At 41.9% G+C, this 11,551-nt stretch overlaps 1 long non-coding RNA gene across 1 annotated transcript in view; it reads right to left on the bottom strand.

Moving 5' to 3' along the window:
* The window catches only part of LOC309807110, a 92,415-nt gene extending 82,881 nt beyond the window's left edge, over positions 1-9,534 (bottom strand). The window contains exon 1 of the long non-coding RNA XR_014294510.1: positions 9,375-9,534. This is a non-coding gene — a long non-coding RNA (uncharacterized lncRNA). The remainder of the gene's footprint in view (positions 1-9,374) is intronic.
* Positions 9,535-11,551: the final 2,017 nt, after the last annotated feature.

An 11,551-nucleotide genomic window follows, 5' to 3' on the forward strand; every position in this document is an offset into this window, starting at 1 on the left:
GTTTTCTGAACTTGGAAAAAGCAAATATATTACTGTAGACAGCATTACTAGAAAGAAATAGTAACTTTGAAGTAGACATATGTCCATCCTAAGAAAACTGAATATATTTCAAAGCAGACCACACCACTCAACTGCTGGCAATGTTCTTCCACGTACTTGGCAGTATACTACTCGAAGTCTGAGAACTGTTTCTTTTTTGTAAAAATGATTTTGATTGGAAAACCCTGAATAAATCCTTTGGAATGTGTAACGTTTAGAGCTCCTTCTGGGATTCCTTTTCCATGAATCAAGGTTCTTTGATTCACTATCCTCCTTGGCACTTGCTTCCTAGTCATCTCAGCAGCCTTTGTGCCAGTGCTAAGGAAGAGCTCCCATTTTAGGTCCTAAAGCAGGGAGAACAATAAAAGGAGAACCTCATTTCAAGTACCAGAAATGTCTGGGCTATAAAGAACACACATATTGTCAAGGTAAGCCCAGAGTGGGGTGACATCACCAAGGTCATTCCTGGCTCCGCGTCCCCCCACCCCAGGAGGAACAACTAACAATTATTTGGAAACAGGACACTATTTGAGAGAATCCTAGAACGTGGAGGTGAGGCTGAAGCACCCCCGTGCACCACAGAGACCAAGACAGACTGCATTCGAAGGGTGAGAGAAGGAGCTACACGTTGACCACGCTGCCCCTCCCCCAGGCCAGTGGAGCACCATGGGTGAGGCCTCCCGTGAACCTCTGGCTCCTCCAGTAGGAGAAGAGAACTGGGGGACGGCAAGCTCCACCACTAGCATCGGGGCTGCTTTGTGGGAGCCGCTGCTCTAACCTGCTCCACTGGGGCTGCAGGGGAGTCTGCAGGGCTTGACCACTACAAGTCGGGCTGTGACGAAGGGGGAAGGGGCATGCAGCAGCCAGCACGTGGATTGTGACCGATGGAATTCATACCTGCAGTGCCCAAGTGGGGATCACAACGGGCATCTTTGCTTATCTACAGAGCCAGGTTGGCGGGGCACTACAACCAGGGAATTCAGGCTACAGATCCACCTGATACGCATCTGGCCCTTGAACCTGGTTTGCCCATAGCCAGGGAAAGAGCAGAGTCACAGCCCACCCACTGTGGACAGTGTCTTCTGGCCATCTGACCAAAAGGGCTGGCAATAAATCCTGGAAGCTATTTGGCCCAGTCGTGCTCCAGCCAAGAGGCAGGCAGCCAGAGCTCATCACTGGCTCTGGTACAAAGCAGAGCCAGTATCAGGTGTGGAGGGATCCGGTACCATGCACAGGCAGGGAGATTAATTCATATCCAAGGCTGAGAGGAGCTCCCAGCTCCTCCCAACTGGGGAGCCTGTTTGAGAAATTAAGAGTAGCCTAGAGCGGCCCCTCCTCATCCCACCCAGGCAAAGGAACTGGGACTAGCCCCATCCCATCTGCTGTGGAGAGTGTCTTCCTGGCCCATCTGACTAGAAGGATTGGTGACAACTCCTAGAAACTGTGCGGCCCAGCAGTGCTCAAGCCTAGAGAAGGGTAGGCAGAGCTGATAGTCTGCAAAGCAAAGCCAGTGGCCTTGTTCAGCCACAGAACGTGGAGTGTGGATCAGCTTGAGTTAAGACAACAAAGAGCTTTACTGGCTTTAGAGCTGCTTCTCCTGCTGCACCCAGGCAGGAAATCTAATTCATAGCCCTACTCATCACTGAATACAGCCTTCAGCATGTCCAGCTGGGGAACCTAACCAGAGAACATGGGAAGCTGTACAGCCCATTAAACAGCCCTAGATACAGTGGCACTTGAACACACAGCACAGCCTGTGGCCTCCCCCATCTGCAGGGCAAAACCAGTGCCCTCACCTGACCAGGGAATTAAGTGCACACTCTGGCCTGATTTGGGTTCCCAAACAATGAACTATACAGGCTCTGGGTCCTGTCCAGAGCCAGGTCCTATACAAGCTCTGATTCTCTGCCAGGAAACTACTTCATAGCCCCATCTACTACTACTACTGAATATAATACCCAGTAAAGTCTGGAGGAAGAGCCCAATTACTCAGATATGCAGATACCAAAGTAAGGAATCAAGGATCACAAAAATTAGGCAAATATGACACCACCAAAGGAAACCAATAAAACTCCAATAACTGACCTTAAAAAAATAAAGATCTGGGCTTCCCTGGTGGCGCAGTGGTTGAGAGTCTGCTTGCCGATGCAGGGGACGCGGGTTCGTGCCCTGGTCCGGGAGGATCCCACATGCCACAGAGTGGGCTGGACCCGTGAGCCATGGCCGCTGAGCCTGCACGTCCAGAGCCTGTGCTCCGCAACGGGAGAGGCCACAACAGTGAGAGGCCCACACACCGCAAAAAAAAAAAAAAAAAAAAAAAAAAAAAAAAAGAGTATCTATGAACTGTCAAAGAATTCAGAATAATCCTCCTAAGGAAGTTTAGTGAACTACAAGAAAGCACAGACAGCTAAGTGAAATTAGGAAAACAATGCATGAACAAGACAAGAAGTTTGACAAGGAAATAGCAACATCAAAAAAACAGGGGCACTAGATTTTAAAAATACAATAACTGAACTGAAGAATTCAATAAAAAGTTTCAAAGGTAGATTTGACCATGCAGAAGAAAGAATCAGCAAACTGGAGGATAGAACTTTAGAAATTACCCAGTGAAAGGAACAAAAAGGAAAAGAATAAAAAGAGTGAAGAAAGCCTATGGAAATTATGGGACACAACAAAGTAAACAATGTTCATGTTATGGGAATTCCAGAAAAAGAAAAGAGAGAGAGAAAGGGAAAAAAAGTATATTTAAAGCAATAATGGATGAAACCTTCCCAAACCTAGGATGAGAAATGGACATCCATATCCATGAAGCCCAAACAAGCCCAAACAGGTTGAACTCAAATAGGGCTACTCTGAGACACATTGCAATTAAATCACCAAAAGTCAAAAACAAAGAAAGAATTTTAAGACCAGCAAGAGAAAAGAGAGAAGTTACATACGAGGGAACCCTGGGATAATTGGATATTCACATGTAAAAGAATGAAATTGGACCAATATCTTATACCACTCACAAAACTAACTTGAATTGGATTAAAGACTCAAATGTAGACCTGAAATTATGCAACTGCCAGAAGAAAACATAGGAATAAAGCTCATTACATGGGTTTGGTAATGACTTTTTGGATATGACACTGAAAACACAAACGACAAAATAAAAAATAAACAAATGGAACTACATCAAACTAAAAAGCTTCTGCACAGCAAGCAAAAACAAAAACAAATCAACAAACTGATTGAAAAGACAACCTATAGAATGGGAAAAACGTATTTGTAAACCATATATCTGATAATGGTTAATATCCAAAATAAATTAAAAATTCATACAAATCAATAGCAAAAAAAAAAAAAATTACCCAATTAAAAAAATGAGCAAAGGACCCGAATAGACATTCCTCCAAAGAAGACACACGAAAAGCCAACAGGTACATGAAAAGATGCTCAATACCACTAGTCATTAGGGAAATGCACATTAAAACCACATTGAGATATTACTTCACACCTGTTAGAACAGTCATCCTCAAAAATGTCAAGAGATAACAAATGCTCGTGAGGATGTGGAGAAAAGGGAACCCTTGTGCTGTTGGTGGGATTGTAGATTGGTAAAGCCAGTATGGAAAACAGTATGGAGGAGCCTCAAAAATTAACACTAGAACTACATATATCTAGCAACTCCACTTCTAGGAATATATCCAAAGAAAATGAAAACACTAACTCAAAAAGATATCTGCACCCCCATGTTCATAGCAGCATTATTTATAATAGCCAAGACATGGAAACAATCTAAGTGCCCACTGATGGACAAATGGGTAAAGAGGTTGTTTTATATATTTATAGGTATATACATATTATAGGTATACACACACACACACACACACACTGAAATATTATTCATCTGTAAGAAAACAAAGAAATGCTACCATTTGAGACAACAGAAATGGACCTTGAAGGCTTTATGCTAAGTTAAATAAGTCAGAGAAAGAAAGGCAAACACTATATGATCTCACTTATGTGTGGAACCTAAAAAAAAAGAAAACAATCATAGAAAAAGAGATCAGACCTGTGGTTACAGGAGACAGAGGGTCAGGGGAGGGGAAGTTGGAGGAAGACGGTCAAAGGTACAAGCTTCCAATTGTAAGATAAATACATACTATGGACATAATGTACAACATGATGACTATAGCTAACACTGACGTGTGATATATAGAAAAATCGTTAAGAATAAATTCTAAGCATTCTCTTCACAGAAAAGTATTATTTGATCTCATTTATATAAATGTGTGTGTTTGTGTGAGAGAGGACAGAATACAAAAATGCAAAAAGAAAAGTTGTAAAGTACGAAGCTGCTTAGGTTTATACCTCAACTATAACAGATAATAATTTGTTTAATTTTAATAGGTACAAAAATAAATGTTAAGCATAGAACAAGCAAAAAGAACAACTGAGCCCAGCGTAGATGTCCTTAAAGCATTTGCAAAGGAGGGCTTTATTAGGTCCGCAAACACCTGCAATTACAGGCAAAATTCTGTGTATGTGTGTTGTGTATGTACTTGGGGGGTGGATGCATAGCCTTTATTGAATTATTAAAGGGGATGTTAAGACCCAAAAGTTTAAAAAGCACTGGAAAGCCTGATCACAAAACCATTTTAAACTACCCTGATTATGTTTTATAGTTTTCCTTCACTCGTTAACACTTCAAAGAACAGCATGTGAATGTGGAAAGAATCTCTGCCATTTAGGTAAGATCTCTGAGTCTCAGCGTAAAATTAGCATATAGTAGCAGGATGAAATTATACACCATAGATGAAAGTACCTAGCAGAGCGCTTTAAGACTAGTACTTACTTATGCAAGACATCTTCCCCTGCTTACTTGTTTTCAGTAGAATGAAAGCATACTGAAAGCTGGTACAATGTCTTCTTTGAAGTTTTCTTTTGTAATGCTTACTATGCTTTTTGATACGGATGAGCCAATATCCACTTAAGGGCATGTAAGCTCACAATAACTTTTGTTGAATATAACTGTTTGAATGTACTTTCACTATATTATTATATAGGGATTTTAAACTAAAATGTACTTGCACACATTATTTAGAGCCTAACTTGGATATCAGAGTAGGTGGATATACACCCCTGGAAAATAATAGCTAATTTCTTCACTAACATCAAACTGCTGAACATCTACTTTGCATATACATAGCTAGGCACTGTATTATGAGTTGCAGGTAATAAAAAGTCGTTAGTCAAAGACTCTGCTCTCTAGGGTTATTTTACAACAGCAAATCATGTTCAGACTAAAGGATAGACCAAAATAGGAAGTGCCATAGGAATTTAGACAAGGGAGAAACACATCTGAAATGAGAAGGAAGGTGGGTATGGGGAAGGGTTCATGGAAGAGGCAGTGTATGCTGTGAGCAAGGTTGCAACGTGTAGCAGGGTGAGTGAAAGGAACAAATGAAGACATATAGTCGTGATATCATGAGGCACAAACTAGAAATAAACAGCACTTGTTTTAGGCTGGTCATGAGGTAATTTAAGGGGATTAGTGAGAAACTAGATAAAGAGATATCTCTTTATATATTACTTATTAACAATACTTTTGAACACAAGTATTTAATTTAAAAAAAAGAACAATACAGGGATAGGAGATTAGGAGGTACAAACTATTATTATAAAATGAGCTATAAGGATATATTGCATAGCACAGAAAATATAGCCAATATTTTAGAATAACTATAAATGGAGTATAACCTTTAAACATTGTGAGTCACTATATTTTACACCTGTAACTTATATAATATTACACATCAACTCTACTTCAATTAAAAATGCTATTTTAGTGAATAAAACACTAAGCAGTAAAATTTTTAAAAAAGAACTTAGAAGAGAACTTAAAAATAAAGACATAAAGAGCAGGTTGAAACAGCGCAGAAATCTGGCAATTAAGAGGCCATTGATAACTTTCAAAATAGCACTTTTTCTACCCATTCTCAGTGGAGGCAAAGCCTTATTAATCCTACTATTTCTCTTTCTGTTTTTCAAAATCTCAGGATAAGTCTATTTCAATTGTAGCTAATGGCAGTAATGCAGCACCAGAAAATGCCTTTTGTAAGGAGAAGCAACTTTGAATCCTAAATCGGTACTCAAGTCTTAAATTACTGATAACACTGACCACCCACCAGACTAAATGTTTTTTTTTTACGTGATTGGAAAGCAACAGATTGATTTCAATTCTATCTTGTCAAATCTACAAAAAAGTTCCCACAGTGCATTTAGCAACTAATAGCGTACATCCTTCTATTTGGTATTACTCCTCCTCCTTAACACCGGGCAATTAATTTTGCCTTTCTCTGGGAAACGTTTTTAACAAAGGAAATAGAGTCATAAATCAGTTTCGGATAGGAAATCATACAACTATTTCTACCTAGGGCTTTGAATTTAGAAACTTTCCTCAGAAATTGTTGAAATATAACAAAGTCCAAACTCAGAAACAACTTAAATTTAATTATCTTAGTTGCACTCAAATAACAAATTCTATTTTCTATCTTGTTTTCTTTCTTCCCCAGAAGGCTTCTCCAACCCTAATCCATAACTTAATGCATTCATCTCACCTATAAAATCACTGGCAGGTATGATGCCGGCTTTGGCGGCTCCAGTCCCCTAATCCTGACCCATTTCTTGCCAAAGAATTCAGTTTCTTCAGAAACCAAGTAACAGACATTTCAATTTCTAACCATCATTAGCATATTTTCATGTACTAATACTCAACATAAAAACACCTTTTAAAATTACAGAAATTTTTACTGTACTTAAGATCAATTGCACTAACCTGTATTTCATAAACCTTGGGCTACTTTCTTAAAAATGAATTATTATTTTAATATGTTTTCACTTATTATTCAGAATAATTATTCATATAATTAAATATTTTACAATTAGGTAAGAAAGGTGGAAAATAGTTTTGCTATTCTTTTTTTTTTTTTTTTTTTTTTTTTTTTTTTTTCTTTTTGCGGTATGCGGGCCTCTCACTGTTGTGGCCTCTCCCGTTGCGGAGCACAGGCTCCGGATGCGCAGGCCCAGCGGCCGTGGCTCACGGGCCCAGCCGCTCCGCGGCATATGGGATCCTCCCAGACCGGGGCACGAACCCGTATCCCCTGCATCGGCAGGCGGACTCTCAACCACCGCGCCACCAGGGAGGCCCAGTTTTGCTATTCTTGTTCTTTGTTCTCTCTTCTACTTGGTGTGCCTGAGTCAAAATTTTAGAATATTGAAAATTTAATCTTTCAAACCCAAACCAAATTTAAAGATAATAATAACAACCAGCCAAAACAATTTCGGTCCAGAGCTTTGCATGGTCCGGGGAACAGTTCTCTGAGTGGGCCATTTGGAGTGGGATTTGCCCACCCGCCTCCACTCCTTCTGCCTCATATACTGAAGATAGAGACAAAGAAACCAACTCAAGTCTTTCCAAAGTGTATCTATAAATAGAGAATTTGTAATCAGAAAAACAATAACGATATATAATAGAAGTAACATGATTCTTCAGAACCAGTATCTTGTTCTAAAGCAATATTTTAAAAAGAAGGTAAGGGGCTTCCCTGGTGGCGTAGTGGTTGAGAGTCCGTCTGCCGATGCAGGGGACACGGGTTCGTGCCCCAGTCCGGGGAAATCCCACATGCTGCGGAGCGACTGGGCCCGTGAGCCATGGCCGCTGAGCCTGCGCGTCCGGAGCCTGTGCTCCGCAACGGGAGAGGCCACAACAGGGAGAGGCCCGCATACCGCAAAAAAAACAAACAAACAAACAAAAAAAAAGTAAGAAGGCTAGCTATAAACCCTGGCCCTCTTTTTTATTGATCTCCTATTTTAATTTGTTAAAATAAAATCCATGGCCTTTTGAGTCAAACCGTCTCTTTAATTTCAGATTTAAAGATAACAAGCCTCTTTTTAAATGGAATATTGGCACACAGACACCACACAGTCTGGCTTATTACAACTGTTCTCTGTTGGTGAAGTGGCACATTTGCAATCCCCACCATAGCAATCTTCACCATTTCACAGAATATCATTCAATTGTACATCCCTAGGTGAGCAACAAGAATGGGCACTTGAGCTCAGGAGCAAAGCGTTTGTGGGGAAATCCTAGGTCAGAACCCCTAAAAGGGGAGACTAACTTGAGGATGCCCACATAACCTGAGGTTTACCTTGGCCACCTCCCCTGGCTTTCTGACTGCCTGGGGGAAAAGTCTCTCTGGAAACTCTTTTGAGGTTATTGGGGGAATCCTAGGACAAACACACTGCTTGCTTTTGCAGGAGGACTTGCCCCATACCCTACCCAGCTAGCTGTCTCACAACCTAGCTGGACTAAAAAACCTTCAAGAAAAACGGGATAGACTGACATTTGCATTTCTACTTCCACCTATTCTTATGCACAAAATATGTAGGTAGAGCCCTCTTTCTCACACCCCAATAGATTCTGCTGTCCTTGAAACCCATCTGGTAGCTGCAGTGACTACAATGAAGGGAGTTATCGGAAACCATATTGGTACTGGGCTTAAAGGATTTTTCATGCCATGCATTTTGGGGAAGGACACAGATAACAGTCCAAACGTGGTATAAGGCAATGCCCTTTCTGGGTCCTTGAAAAATCAGTCACGGAACACAGGTGGTGGACAGGAGCTGACAAGAGCTGGTTTGTTAATGAGCACAGCATCCCCGGCGGGGGGGGGATCAATGAAATGATTGACAAGAGAAGATGGTAAATGAAGGGAGAAGTGGGGACAAGTGCTGCTCAACCCAAGCTGAACTCCAGGAGGTAAATTTCTCCTCTAATTTGAGATTCTTTCTAAAGGTTCAGTATTGAAGTGGATGTTTGACGTTGAAATGTGCAGACCCATTCTGATAACTGGAAAGGGAGGAGGCTGAGGAACGCAAAAGGAGAAGGAACATTTCCGATTACTTCTCCAGGCTGCTGACAAGAACCTGCTGCTCGCAAACCACAAATTAACCAAGCGAAGGTTGAAGGTAGCAACGTAAAAGTGCAACTCAAATTATTTTACATTCGGAATCTTCTTCAATATCTAAGCGAGTGTAGCACAGCAATGGTTGATTATCTTAAGATTACAGAGGCTGACCGCCTTCTTTGTTTGCCCAGTAACACCGCTCCTCCAATAATCTCAAGCACTTGGCTGATTAACATTTCAATTTCAGTTGTTGCTCCTTTTCCCATTGCAGAAGGCGGCAGGGATATTCCCCTTCTTCCCTCTGTATTACAAACCCCATTACTAACCAAGCAGAAAGCACCGCGCAGTGTGGCCGAGGCTAATAATAGCCGGGCTGCTTACCTTCTCCGGAGGGATCGAATCAGCGCATGTCCCCGGCGCCGGCTGCCCGGGGGCCGCCGCGCCGCCGCGCCGCGTCTGTGTGTGGTCAGCTCGGCCGGCCCCCACCCCACCTGCCAGCTGCAGCACCTGCTCCCGGCGCCGAGCTCCGGCCGCCGGAAGTCATCCCCCGCCCCTGGCCGGATCGCCACATTCCGCGCCAGCCGCGGGGGGAGAGGGGCCTCTCCCGGCACCGGCTCCTGCAAACTGCGCTCAACGATCGCTACCCTTCCCGGTTGTAGGGTTATTTTCTAGGAATGCTTTTACAGAAGAAGCGTCGCCGGCTGGTGGACCGAGAGAGAAGAGCCAGAGTGACTTTCCCTGCAGAGCGCCTTTCCTCTGAGCGCTCCCCTGTCACTCCCGCGGCATGGACGGCTCCATTCCGCTGTGTGGGTTTTCCACCCTCTTCATCTTCCTTATCTGTATTGTTCATTTCGCTGAATTTGAGAGTGGGATTAGCTCTTAAGATATTCAAACACTCCGAAAATATTTTAAATTGGCGACTAGTTTTTCTAAGCCCCTTGTAGCGAGCTCCACTTCCCCCCCCCACACACACAGTTACTCGCACGTACACACCCAGCCAAACCACTCACAATTAGGAAAGCTGGGACCTCTCGCCCTCTTGCTTACGTAATGGAACAGGAAACTCCCAAAGGAGTGGGGAAGTAGGACCGGCTAGCGAAAGCATTCGAGGAAAGAGAGAGGGGTCGCCCCAAGATTTTGTTGCTGTTTAGTGGGGTCCTTAGTGGACAGATGTTCCCCCTCTAACCCCCTGGCCTCGCCCCAAGTGGAATGGCTGGTCTGGTGACAGCTGTAACATTTGAAGACAAAGAAGCTGAAGCCACATTAACAGATGGCTGCATCTCTTTCTTTCCCGAAGGATTGATCAGAATTGGCTTTAAGAATCATATTAGCATATACGTATATAATAAGCCCTTTCCTTCTCTCTTTAAATTGGCACCAGCTATTAACAGGTTTCTCTCTCTCTCTCATCTTCCTCCCTCCCTCCTTCCCTCCCTCCCTCTCCTAAGCTGACCAGATCATCAGTTTCCGGATTTAAGGGGGAAAAAAGGCCAAGGATGTGCTCTCTTTACAGCTGAACCAGGGTTTATTTTCCCAGTGTTGAGCCATTCCCAAGTAGAGAGGCTCTTTGACACTAGGGTTCTCTGAGTGAACTTCTCACATTCAGCTTGCTTTTGGAATTGCCCATCACTAGGTCCAGGCCAGTTTTATCCTTGGATTTGTCCAGCAACCTAAACAGTATAATTGCACAGGGCCAAGGCAGTACTTTTACTCTAGGAAGCCTTCCCAACTCTCTGTTTAGCAGTTCCAAAATTAGGAGGTAGTGTAGCAAACAGTTTCAACAAGGCTCAGTAAGAATTCTTGACCCTAGAATGTGGGCTTTTTAAAAGCTGGAACAACCTAATTCATCTCTCTGTGTTTCACTTTCATAAAATTAGACCTCACCAAAGAGCAGGGGATTCTTAATATGTATCAAAGTGTATGTGGAATCTGGATGGGAATATTACATCTTTAATTTCACTAACCTCTAACTGCAATTTAGTAGTTAGCATATCCTTTAAATCTAAATGCAGACAACAAACCACAATAATATTAGGAGTACCTGTGCCTATATCCCCAGCAGATATCACAGACAATTTCCTAAGGCAGTTTTATAGATATCTCAAAGTATCACTACTCTGATGTCACAATCAAATCATCATTACCTTTTTTGTTTTATCTAATAGACTATATCTATTTTAGAATGGTTTTAGATATACAGAAAAATTAAGGGGATAATACAGAGTTCTTATATATCTCATTCCCAATTTCCTCTATTATTGACACCATACACTAGTGTGGTACCTTTTTTTACAATTAATGAGCCAATATTAATAAAATAATATTAACCAGAGTCTGTACTTTATTCAGATTTCCTTGGCTTTTGCCTAGTGTCCTTAATTCCATTTCAGGCTTCCATCCAGGACACCACATTACATTTAGTTATCAAGCCCTCTTAGGCTCCTCTGGGCTGTGGTAGTTTCTCAGGCTTTTCTTGTTTTTGATAACCTTGACACTTTTTATTTATTTATTTATTTATTTATTTATTTATTTATTTATTTATTTATTTATGGCTGTGT

This window comes from Mesoplodon mirus, assembly GCF_964341445.2.
Source record: "Mesoplodon mirus genome assembly, chromosome: 7".
Taxonomy (NCBI): domain Eukaryota; kingdom Metazoa; phylum Chordata; class Mammalia; order Artiodactyla; family Ziphiidae; genus Mesoplodon; species Mesoplodon mirus.